We start from the raw sequence: 12744 nt of genomic DNA, 5'->3' as shown, positions 1-12744 counted from the left end.
AATCGTTCTAACATTTGGTCAATGAATGGTAAAGGGAAATGATCTTTTCGGGTTGCTTTGTTTAGTTTCCTATAATCAATGCACATTCTCCATCCCGATTCGATTCGTTTAGTTATAGTTTCTCCTTTTTCGTTTTCAATAACGGTTATGCCTCCTTTCTTTGGTACAACGTGTACAGGACTAACCCATTTGCTATCAGATATAGGATATATAATACCTGCTTCCAATAACTTGGTTATTTCTTTCTTTACTACCTCACTTAGGATCGGATTTAGTCTTCTCTGGTGTTCCCTAGAGGTTTTACAGTCTTCTTCTAACATGATGCGGTGCATACAAATAGAAGGGCTTATTCCTTTAAGATCGGTGATGTGGTATCCTAGTGCGGTTGGATATTTTCTTAAGATATGTAGGAGTTTTTCTGTTTCGAGTCTTCCTAGATCGGCATTAACTATCACAGGTCGTTCAAGATCTAAGTCTAGGAATTCATATCTCAGATTTTTGGGAAGTGTTTTCAAATCAGGGGTTGGTTTGTTAAGACACTGCGTAGGGTCTGGTGTTATTGCTAAACATTGGTTAGATTTGTCCTCTAAAAGATAGTCTGATGATTTGTCTTCTCCTGACTTTGCTTCTTTTATGCATTCATCGATGATATCCATGAAGTAACATGTATCTTCTATTGCAGGTGCTTTCAAGAATTGGGAAAGAATGAATTCAATTTTCTCTTCACCTACTTCGAAGGTGAGTCGTCCTCGTTTTACGTCTATGATTGCACCGGCAGTTGCTAAGAATGGTCTTCCTAGTATAATAGGTGTAGTATCATCTTCTCTAATGTCCATAATTGTGAAGTCAGTGGGAATGTAAAACTGACCTAAGCGTACGGGAACGTTTTCAAGGATTCCTACAGGATATTTGATGGAACGATCTGCTAATTGCACAGACATTTTGGTCGGTCTTAATTCTCCCATTTCCAGTTTCTTACATATGGATAAAGGCATAACGCTAATTCCGGCTCCTAAATCGCATAAGGCTTTGTCGATGACAAATTTTCCTATGTGACAGGGTATAGAGAAACTACCCGGATCCTTAAGTTTAGGAGGCATGTTTTGGATTATAGCGCTACATCCGGCAGGGAGTGTAACGGTTTCGCTGTCCTCAAGTTTCCTCTTATTAGAAAGAATTTCTTTTAAGAATTTAGCATATGAGGGCATCTGCGTAATAGCTTCGGTAAATGGAATTGTAACGTTTAATTGTTTAAGGAGATCAACAAATTTTCTAAATTGGCCTACATCTTTGGTTTTAACAAGCCTTTGAGGGTACAGTATAGGTGGTTTGTAAGGTGGTGGAGGTACATAAGGTTCCTTCTTTTCTAGGGTTTCCTTATTACTTTCTTCCTTTTCCTTAGGTTCACTTTCCTCAGTTGATTTCTTAGGGTTTTGGTTTTCTATCCTTGGGTCAGACGGTCCTTCCACTTCCGTTCCACTTCTTAATATAATTGCATGAGCTTGGCTTCTCGGATTGGGTTGGGGCTGTCCAGGGAATGTACCAGTTGGGGCAGCAGTAGGTGCTTGTTGTTGAGCTACTTGTGATATTTGTGTTTCCAGCATTTTGTTATGGGTAGCCAAGGCATCTACTTTGCTTGCTAGTTGTTTAAGTTGTTCGCCAGTGTGTATGTTCTGGTTTAAGAAATCTTTATTGGTTTGTTGTTGGGAAGCTATAAAGTTTTCCATCATGATTTCCAAGTTGGATTTTCTAGGGGTATTATTGTTAGGATTCTGTTTCTGATATCCCGGAGGTATAGATGGGGCTTGATTTGGAGACTGTCCAGGTGCGTATAAAGCATTATTACTCTTATATGAAAAGTTTGGATGGTTCTTCCAATTTGGGTTATAGGTATTCGAATAGGGGCTTCCTTGAGCATAGTTTACTTGCTCTGCTTGGATTCCAGTCAAGAGACATTCCGCAGGAGTGTGGCCTTGGATTCCACAGATCTCGCAATTCTGAGTTATAGCAACCACGGCGGCTGGAGGTGATACATTTAAACTTTCAATTTTTTGGACCAAAGCATCCACTTTTGCATTGACGTGATCAAGGTTACTTATCTCGTACATGCCAGTTTTCGGTTGAGGTTTTTCCACCGTTGTTCGTTCGGTTCCCCACTGATAGTGGTTTTGGGCCATGCTCTCGATAAGCTGGTAAGCATCAGCATAGGGTTTGTTCATTAGTGCACCACCTGCAGCGGCGTCTATTGTTAACCTTGTGTTGTATAAGAGACCATTATAAAATGTGTGAATGACTAACCAGTCTTCCAAACCATGGTGTGGGCAAAGTCTCATCATGTCTTTGTATCTTTCCCATGCTTCGAAAAGAGACTCGTTGTCTTTCTGTTTAAATCCGTTTATCTGGGCTCTTAACATAGCTGTTTTGCTTGGCGGAAAATATCGGGCAAGAAAAACTTTCTTCAATTCGTTCCATGTGGTGACTGAGTTGGAAGGAAGTGATTGAAGCCATCTCCTAGCGCTATCTCTTAATGAGAAAGGAAAAAGACGAAGTCGAATTGCCTCTGAAGTGACACCATTAGCTTTAACAGTATCAGCGTATTGGACAAATACGGATAAATGAAGGTTTGGATCTTCGGTAAGATTTCCAGAGAATTGGTTCTGTTGCACAGCCTGCAACAGCGAAGGTTTAAGTTCAAAGTTGTTTGCTTCGATCGCGGGCGGAGCAATACTTGAATGCGGTTCATCTTGCGATGGAGCGGCGTAATCTCTAAGAGCACGAGCTGGTTCTGCCATCTCGGGTATCGAAGGAAAAATGTTTTTGAAATCAGGGAGGTCTACAGGAGGGAGATTGTTCGCAGCACGATATTCCCGAATTCGTCGTAAGACTCGGAGATATAGTTCGATATCGTTGATTCGTAAATAGAGCGGTTCGCCTTGTGAGCGAGTGCGTGGCATACAAATCAACGAAAGAAAGAAAATAGAAGAAAAAGAAACCTTAGTCTCTACAGCGTAACGGAAGAGTTACGATATCGATTGAATAAAAGTCCCCGGCAACGGCGCCAAAAACTTGATCGCTCGACTGGGTGAGTCGAGAATGGGATACAAACTGCAAGTGCACAGTTCTATCGCGTAGTTTTAAAAGATATCGATCCCACAGGGACTTATGAATCGATATACCGTTATCTAAGGTTACTACGTAAATCTAAGGTGAAAATGTTTGATTGTTTGGGGAAAAACTAAGAGCTAAACTAATATCTAGATTAAATATAAATGAAACGGATATCGGTATGTAGTTCGTCAAAACTAGGGAATCAAGTCTTTGTCGGTTTCTTGGTTTTAAAATGAATCGTTTCGGTTAACTTTATTGGTTAAAGGTTTTATCTCAAACTCTCGCTCTGTTGAATAAACCATGATTTTATATTAATGTAGCTGTCACTTATAATTAAGTCAAAAACCATATTTTGAAACCAATAAAGTTGCAGAAACTCCTTTTAAGAAAATACTGACCGTTTTAAACACCCTTATCTCAAACTCTCGCTCTGTTGACTTAGGTTATATAATCAAATCCAAATGCTTAACTCTCGTCCTCACATTCAATCTTTAAAAATACTTTTTGGAAAAGGTCAGAATTTAATTAACTCTAAAACTTGCTCTCGCCCTGATCTAGAATTAATGCCTAACTTACACTGTCCAGTTAAAATCTCAAACTCTCGCTCTATTGATTTTAACTTCTTTATGTCTTTTACTTTTGTAAAAAAATCTTGTTATTAAACCTGTAAGTTGAGACCGTAAAAAGATTGATTTTAATTTTAAGTTTAGATAGACCGACTTAGTCTTGATCCCTTATTCTGCTTACTTTACATACCGATACCTAGGCGAATTAGCCAGACATGCTAAATAAACAAGAATACATATCATGCATAAACAGACTCATTCCAGGCAGATAATATAGATAAATGATAAAACAAAATATTAAATAACGATTAAAGAACCTGAATGCGTAATACAATAGTCTTGAACACTCCACCACAAGCCGGTAGGATTTGTTCTTGGATTCTTCAATTAAACAGTAAATTAAATCAAGGAAATAAAACTGGAATATAACGTAAGGTTAAATCCAGTATAAAGTTGCACAATGGTTTCCGGTGTAGAAACTATTATGCGAAAAATATCTAAAAACTAAAACGGGAAAGGTAAATTTGCAAGGGAAAAAGAATGTAAAGCTTGCAAAAGAAATAAATAAAATAAACAATGCTGGAAAAGAAAAATAAGCAAAAGCTAAAACAGAAGGTTTGAACAGCTTCGGCAGAGTAGACGGCAAAAGAGGGGAGAGGAAGCGGAACCCTTTTAGGTTTCTAATGTAGCTATTTATAGTAGTGCTTCTAACTGCTTTTTTTTGTTTCCCACGAGTCTTCAGCATGGCTAAATACACGGCGCGGGCATAGGACACGAACTCTCTCAACGTCTCTTCAATTCTTCTGAGGGCGTGACTTGCGCCAAAAAGCTAGTGGAATGGTGTGACGCTCGTCACACCATGTGTGACGCTCGTCACAGGGGTGCTTTTGGTGTGACGCTCGTCACAACCCTTGTGACGCCCGTCACAGGCACAACGTGCGCTTTCTTTGGGCTGGGCTTGGTCTTTGATATTTGTTTCCTTTTTACTCCTTTCTACACCTCCTTTTCTTTCCTTTTTCACTCTTGCTTCAAAATGGATACCTGACATAAATAGCAAGGAAATACTGCATAATATCTGATAAAATGAGATAAACTAAAGTAAATGATAATCTAATCTAATTGAATTAAGTCTTAAAATGTGATATAATTTCGTGTTATCACAAGCCTATATAGAGAATTTTCTCCCTCCCCGATTCCTAGAGACTGGTATAATCCATTAAAGACATGGCTTCTTGCTTCACTCACCGCCTTCTTGGTCGCATTCTTAGTTTTTTTGTATTTTTCCAAGATTCGGAATTTTACACCTAAACCACAATTTAAAACAGTCATTTTTTTACTTTAACTTTACCCATGACACTTTCATTCCACCACCATAATTCTTTGCCTCTACATTCAAAACCTCTTGATTCACCCCAACGTCTCTTTAGCCACTTTTCTTATCTTTTGGGTCATCTTACTTTACATATCATTTGCACTTTTTTTGTGGTTGTCCAAACCCTCCCTCCAAGATCATGTGTTGAAAAATTCCTTATTTTTCACATTTCAAATGCCACCACTTGGTTGGTATGTGGCGCTGCCATATGACTTCTTCTCTTTCCACTCCCTTTAATTCTTACATCCATAACCAAAATTTTATATAGGATAGTTAAATTATTTTCCATAATAACTTTACCGTCCAAACAAATCTTCATATTTGACTTCGTGATAAAATGTAAAAAATAATTATAATAACAATAAAATTTAGTGATTTTATAGAGACTAAAACTACCTTTTAACAAAACAATAAAGGTTAACCTAAAAAAACAAAAATTCTTATATGTAAAAATGGAGGTTCCTAGTAATTTCATAAAAGTTTTAAATTACATCATTCTACCTCTTTAAGTATTTCTCTTTAAATTTCTACAACTTGTACTCTCTACTTTTATGAACTTACCACTTGAATTGATTATTTTTATTTGAAAATTATAACTATTAGTCTATATAAATAATCATAGTCATACAACTAATATATATATAACTCTAATATTCTTCATTCATTTTACTCTACTTTTTAATGAGGATGTTCTAAATTGGTGGGCTACGCAACCATCGATTAACAATCACAAAAGGATAAAAGAATGGTCATACTCAAAATTTGAAAATGAGGTAAATCCTAATTGGCAATTCAAGACTCTGGTCCCTATGATGAAGACTCTTGCCACGAGTTGGAGAGAAGGACCGGAATATTTTGTATTCGAATTTATTGACATGTCATTGGAATAGTTTATTTGACACACAATTTGGGGACACATATGCAATACTTTTTTTAATCTGGTTTGGTGGATAAATAATTATTAAAAATTCATACACATATTTTTGAAATTAGTCAAAATAAAAAGTTACAATCTAATAATATTAATATTTATAAGTTGAATAAGATTTTTCTATCTCTAGCAATCAAATCAATATTTATGTTGGATGTATTTTATATGGTTTCTTTGTAGGGTGTTTAATCTCTGTCAATATTCAATTCTATTTTGGAATTATGTAAGGACATGTGTGAAAGTGACAGCAGGATATTAAACATCCACATGAAAAGTACATAGGAAAGTTCATACATTACGGCTACAAGCCCACCAAATCAAAGGTGCTGTAGACACATGACCGACGTATATATCCGACCACAATTAAATATAAGATGTTTAGTAAGTTAAGAACGGATCTTGTCAAGATATAGATATAAATAGAGTGGTGGATCTAGACCACTGGAAACATTAATGGTGAATTCTGGTGTCAAGCTTGTAGTTGGTTGCTATAATCTAACAATAGATGTGGTTCTGATAAAGATTAGGACATTCAAGTTATCAATCATCGAAAGGAAGATGTATTTATAACGGGTTCTAAGGTTTCTAAGATTGAGAGCAGTTTGTCTCGGGTCATTATAAAAAAGAGAATATATTTTATTATACTATTCGTTGTGTGATCTAACGGTTCTGCTTCAATCATTGGTTGTGATCGTGTGCTTTTTAGGAAAGCTCAATCTCTTAGTAGATTACATTTAAGAAGATGACAACCTTAGTTTAATGTCACGGTGATGACGTTATTATTTAGTGATTATCTGATATGACGGTCAACAAACTCTTCACATATATAGGCTTCTAGAGAATTATATATTAGATTATATGAGCACTAATTAGACATTGTGATCAGACTGCAATAATAACATCCCAATTATTGTTCGACAAAGCCAGACTGAGGTTTGCCTTTATGCTTTATAGAGGTTGGTTCACCCATGAGGGTTCATCTATCCTTGATATTGGTAAATTTGACTTTATCGGCCTTTTAAAATCCATTGTGAGTTGGTTCGCCCATGAGGTTTGCCTTTATGCTTTATAGAGGTTGCTTCGCCCATGAGGGTTCATCTATCCTTGTATGGTTGGTCCAAGAGGGGTTGTTTTGTATGGGCATTGTCATTTCATGTTAGGTCATGCTTTGATGTTTGTCATGTTGTGATTTTTTTAAAAAGAAATGGGGTTATTTTAGTTATTTCACTCTTAACTCTTGACATCTCTCTAGACTATTACGAGTCTTTGTAGGTCTATCCTAGTGGATTCTAGGTTTGTGGTCATTTAATGCTCATTACCCCTATATCTATGTGTGATTATTGCGACGAGGGAAAACACATTGGTGAAGATTTATGTCAAGTTTATGGGGCCTTTTGTGATTGGTTTATGGTGATCTGTTTCTTTATAAATAAGAACTATTAACATTCATTCTTGCTTCTTTTTTCCATTCTCTGTTTTTCACCATGCACTGATTCAAACTTCTTATGCCCAAAGATCTTGGATCTCCTTATAGGTATCATTCTTTCCTGCATTCTTTTCTATGCTAGAATTTCATCTCTTTGGAAAATTAGTTTTCAAGCGGCCGTTCTTGATCCTTGTTGTTGTTGTGGTTGTTCCATTTTGCGCTTGTGTATGCATTTTTTGTAAGTTTCACCTTCTTTTTCCTGTATTTTATGAGTTTTGCATGTGTGTTAGGGTATATTTGTGGTGTTGAGGTATAATGTTCCTAAGAGCTTGATGAATAGCCTATTATGCTAGCCTAGACTAATATAGTGTTGTAGAAGGGCCCTCCCAGAGAAAGGACAATCTAGTCCGAGAACACCATCAGGCGAGTGTACAATCGCGGGTTTGGCCTTCCCAATCTAAACATATCATCACTTATCCATCATTGATTGTATATGGCATGACAAGTGTAATGGGATACTGACGACTTTGACTTTGTCATGGGGATAAAACCACTTGTTCGAAGAAGGAGGAAACCACTCCTCCACGATTCCATGTATTCCAAAAACATGAGAGAAAGATGACTCTTGGACTGGATTCGCCCAAGGAAAATTCCATAAATATCCTCACCTTTAAGGTGAAAAGGACAATTACTAACTCAACAAAAGCTCTAATAGATGAAAATTTCTTAGAGAAAGCACATGGCCTCTCTTGGTCACCACGTCAGCAAATTCTCCTTCTCTCACTGTTGTATATTTAGCAAGTACATTGGCGCCCACCGTGGACCCTAGTAAAACTAACCTAGGTCACAATCACCTTGAGTTACAAGTTTTCTCGGTCATCTTCCATAACATGATGACATGAGGAGACACTGTGACATCTACCAAATTTACCAGTCCCATTTGCACCACAACAAAGGGGTTTATTGGAGGTGAGGAGTCCAATTTCTCTCATAGAAGATACGCTCGACAAGTCATATTGTTAGAAGGATCCCCCATAGCCCCACAACAGGTTCAAGAAAAGAGCCAGAACCTAAAACCATTTTTTCTAAAAAGAACGCTACTAGTATACTACTCCCTCACGACAATAACTATATGGACGTAATGGTGCAGTGTGACGAATGAGAAATAAAGCGGGTACTGATTGACCCATGAAGCTCAACAAATGTCTTATTTTATGATGCATTTAAAAGGATTTTGTTAGATCCATATGACATTCGGGTGTTCTTAGGTTCGTTGATAGGGCTCTCGGGAAAACACATGCATGTAAAGAGCCACATAACTCTCAAGGTAATATTCAAGATGAATGAGAATGCGAAGATGATCAAGGTTAAATATCTCATGGCAGGCACCACTTCTTCATACAATATAATCATAGGGCGGTTTACCCAAAATATTTTAGGAGCTTCCCTGTCAACCTTGTACTAAGTATGAAGTATACGCTCCCTAATGGACATGTTAGAATAATTCAAGCAGATAAAGTGACCACCCAAGAGTGTTACCAGGGTAGCCTCAAGATAAGGAGGGCAGAGATTGCCACAACTTCCATTCTACAACTATATGCGAAAGGAACTAACTGTAACACCCCAGAATTTGATTAATTTATTTAATCAGATTATTAGTATTTTTATTTATTTAAATATTTGGTATATGGTGTGTTTTAATTAATTATGTATGTGGAATTGTATGTGTAATTGGGGCATTGTTGGGGTTTAGTGAGAGCATTGGTGGGTGGTAAAAGAATTAGAATAATTGATATTATTAAAATAAGTAGAATTATAATTGCTTTGATTAATTAATTAAATAAATGAGAAAAGAGGATTTTTGGGAGAAAATTTGGAAATTAGAGGATATGAGGGGAGTGGTGAAAGTTATGATATAAGTTGGGCCTTAGTGTAATTTTTAAGAGATTAAAAATTAGGTTATGGATAAATAGTGGTTAGTGGAGTTTTGGAGAAAGAGGAGTACATGAAAACATATTTTGGTGAAAAGAGGCAAGGCAAGGCTAGGGCTTAGGAAGAACCTTCATTGGAGCTTGAAAGTGATTTTGCTGGAAAATCCAAGGTGGGGGGAGAGTTACTCTAAATATGGGGTTGAATGCATGATTGGGTAGAGGGAAGTCCTTATTCCCATTAGGTTTTTCCCTATTTTCCCATTTTGATGAATGATTGATGAATATGAGTTGATTTCTGTAATTATATGAATTATGTGATGTATTTTACGAATTTTGTTCACTGATTTACCATGGAAATTGTGTGTTCATGGTAGTCAAGATGGTATGAGTTGGTGTTTATATGTGTGTTGTGATTTTGATGAACAAAACATGTAAAAACCATGATTAATCAAATAAAATGCATGTTAATTGATGGATAGATGATGTTTTGATGTTAGATGTTGTATTCCCTAATGTTATTGATCGATATGAGGGTTAGGGAGGAAAAATTAGAGTTCTGAATTGAACTCCATGGCCAAAAATGCAGATTTTCTTTTCTGCTTCAAGGAGACGGGTGTCACCCTCATGACGACCAGATCATCATGGCCTTAAAGGCACTGACGGGCGTCAGCTTCTTGACGGGTAGACCGTTATGGCCTTCAGACCTAATTTTGTGGGGCGAGCATCATAAGGATGACAGTTGGGTGTGGTGGGCGGATGACGACTATCACGCTGGTGAAAGGTAACCTGTAATGCTGCTAGAATGAGTGTCATCTACTTAATTGCGTGGAATTGAGTGGTCAGTTCCAGTTTTTGAGGTTGTACTGTGTTTATGCTACTGTTTGGCTATTGTTTTGAGGAATTTTGGTTTTGTTTGTTATTGATTTTAGAACTAATCAATTGTTTCATTATTGTGCATAACTATGGTGATTGTATGGTGATAATTTTGGTGATATTGCATGTTGTTGAGAATCATGCATCATGGTGTACAGACTTCAGTCCAATTTTGGTATGCTCTAGTCCGATGGCGTGGATTCAGGAGCGAGTAGCTGATTTTAGATGGGAATTATTGAAGCGTTACTAAAGGTGTTAGTAGAGAATTGGTGTGCTCTAGTTCTAAAGAGAGAATTCATGAGCGAGATGGACATATGTTGTCCATGATTGTAACGCATGCATGTAGAGTCGTGGTGTTAAGTACATTTCATTCATTATTTGCATAAGTAATTGAATGATTATGTTGATATTGGTGGTTGAGAATACTTATGTGGTTGGTGTGAATGAATTATGTTGAAATAATGTGAATGAGATATGTGATTGTTGTTGTTTACTTAGGCTATCCTTGCATACTTTTGCACCATTATATTATTTCGAGCGTATTCTCATCCATTTGTTATTTGTATGGTTTTGTGCTCCTTTTTAGGGGTACAAACGAGCATGTAAATGAGTAGTTATTTAGAAGCTGAAGGATGGTGTTGAGGTTATTCTTCTTTTCCCATTTTATACGATATTTAGATTCCATTGCTCTGATCTGTAATACTGGGCGGGTGAATGTTAAGTTTTATTATTTTTATTACTTTTGAAGTTGTTGATGTTGAAGGAATTTTGCGATAACATGTTTTATGTTTGAATGAAGGTGTTATAACTTAATCGTTTGTTGAGTTACTTTATTTGATTTATTTTCTGCTGCGATGAGCCTGTGTTAAGGCGAGCATTCGATGTCAGATTTTTAAGTTATTACAGGTTTTCTTTAACCCGTGTTACGAAGTAGGTTTATGTTGTGTTTGTGTGACACCCTATGTGTATAGTTTTTTCAAATTCGCATTATTTCGTGTTGAGGTTGTTAGGGTGTTACATATGAATTTGGATCCCAAGTTAGACCACAAGAAAGAAATACAAACGCCCACAGAGGATCTAAAGGAGGTCCATATTGGGCCCTAAGATTTCAAAACCACCAAACTAGGTACCTCACTAACTAAAGCTAAATAAGAATAGTTGATCACCCTGCTCAGAAGAAACATTGATTTATTCTCCCTACCCCCCCCCCCCCCCCCCCCCCCCCCCATGCTAAGATGTTTGGGGAGGACTAGACCAACTTGGTCCTTGCAGAAATCCATTGGGGAACATGTGGTAACCATATAGGCGATCATTCTCTCTCCCACAAGCTATTAAAGGTGGCTACTATTGACCCACCCTAATGAAATATATTGTAGAATTCATCAAGAAGTAGGATAAGTTCTAGAGACATTCCAATATACATCACGCTCTAGTTGAGACCTTAAACTCCATCACATTACCAAGGCCATTTTACTAGTGGGACATTGAAATCCTGGATCCTTTCCCATTGGCGCAAAGGCAAATGAAGTTCTTAATCATCGGGGTAGAGTGCTCCACAAAGTGGATAGAGGCATAGGTTGTCTCCAAAATCACGACAAAGAGAGTTTGACATTTCTATTATAAACAAATTATATGCAATTTTGACCTACACATAGTCATCATATCAGACATTGAAACACAATTTTCTAGTTCGGTTGATGTAGATTTTTGCCATCACCTGGGGATACAAACGAACTTCATCTCAGTCGTCCATATGCAGGCGAGCAGATAAGCATAGTCAGCAAATAAGGTTTTGATAAGTGGATAAAGAAAAACATGGTCAGTGCCAAAAGCCTATGGATCAAATAACTTCAGGATTTTTTATGGTTGTATCACACCACCCACATTCCACCACCAAGGAAACTCCATTTACCATGGTCTAAGGCACCGATGCCACGTTGCTGGGTGAAACTTATATGCAAAATTGGAGGCGCGCATAATTTAATAAAGAGGAAAACCATATAGAACTTAGGTGTTAAGTTGACATGACCGAAGAAACCACGAAGCTCGCCCACATCATGGAATTTTCTGCCAAGTAGAGGGCCGCCATAAGATATAAATCGAACGTAGTCTCAATGGATATTCAAAAAGGTGACCTAGTCCTCAGACAAGTGGATGCACCTACCCAATTGGGAATGTTTCTACCTAATTTGGAAGGTCTATATCAGATACACTAGAATCTACCATATAGAGTCTACAAACTCGAAAAATTGGATGGAAGACTAATCCCTAGAACATGGAACTTAGTTAATATGAGATACTATTACAGCTATTTGTTTAATATTTTTTGCTTAATAATGCAAAGGCTTCGGCCCACCAACGTACGTACCTACTCAAATACTTTTTCAAAGTATTAAAGGTAGGGTCATACTCATCATAAATGGAAGTAGTCTGATGAAGTTGATGATTCTTTACTTTTTGATCATGCTCCTTCATCTTTGCGTAATTGAATTATTTTGTTCAATTTCTTAATAATATCCTCCTTCCTTGATTTTTTT

The 12744-nt window shown here is 37.1% G+C and overlaps 1 pseudogene; it reads left to right on the top strand.

Moving 5' to 3' along the window:
- The first annotated feature begins 2307 nt into the window (after positions 1-2307).
- LOC127116470 (uncharacterized) lies at positions 2308-2407 on the top strand (annotated as a pseudogene).
- Positions 2408-12744: the final 10337 nt, after the last annotated feature.

Source organism: Lathyrus oleraceus, chromosome 1 (genome assembly GCF_024323335.1).
Source record: "Lathyrus oleraceus cultivar Zhongwan6 chromosome 1, CAAS_Psat_ZW6_1.0, whole genome shotgun sequence".
NCBI lineage: Eukaryota > Viridiplantae > Streptophyta > Magnoliopsida > Fabales > Fabaceae > Lathyrus > Lathyrus oleraceus.
This window is presented reverse-complemented; position numbering and strand designations above follow the sequence as displayed.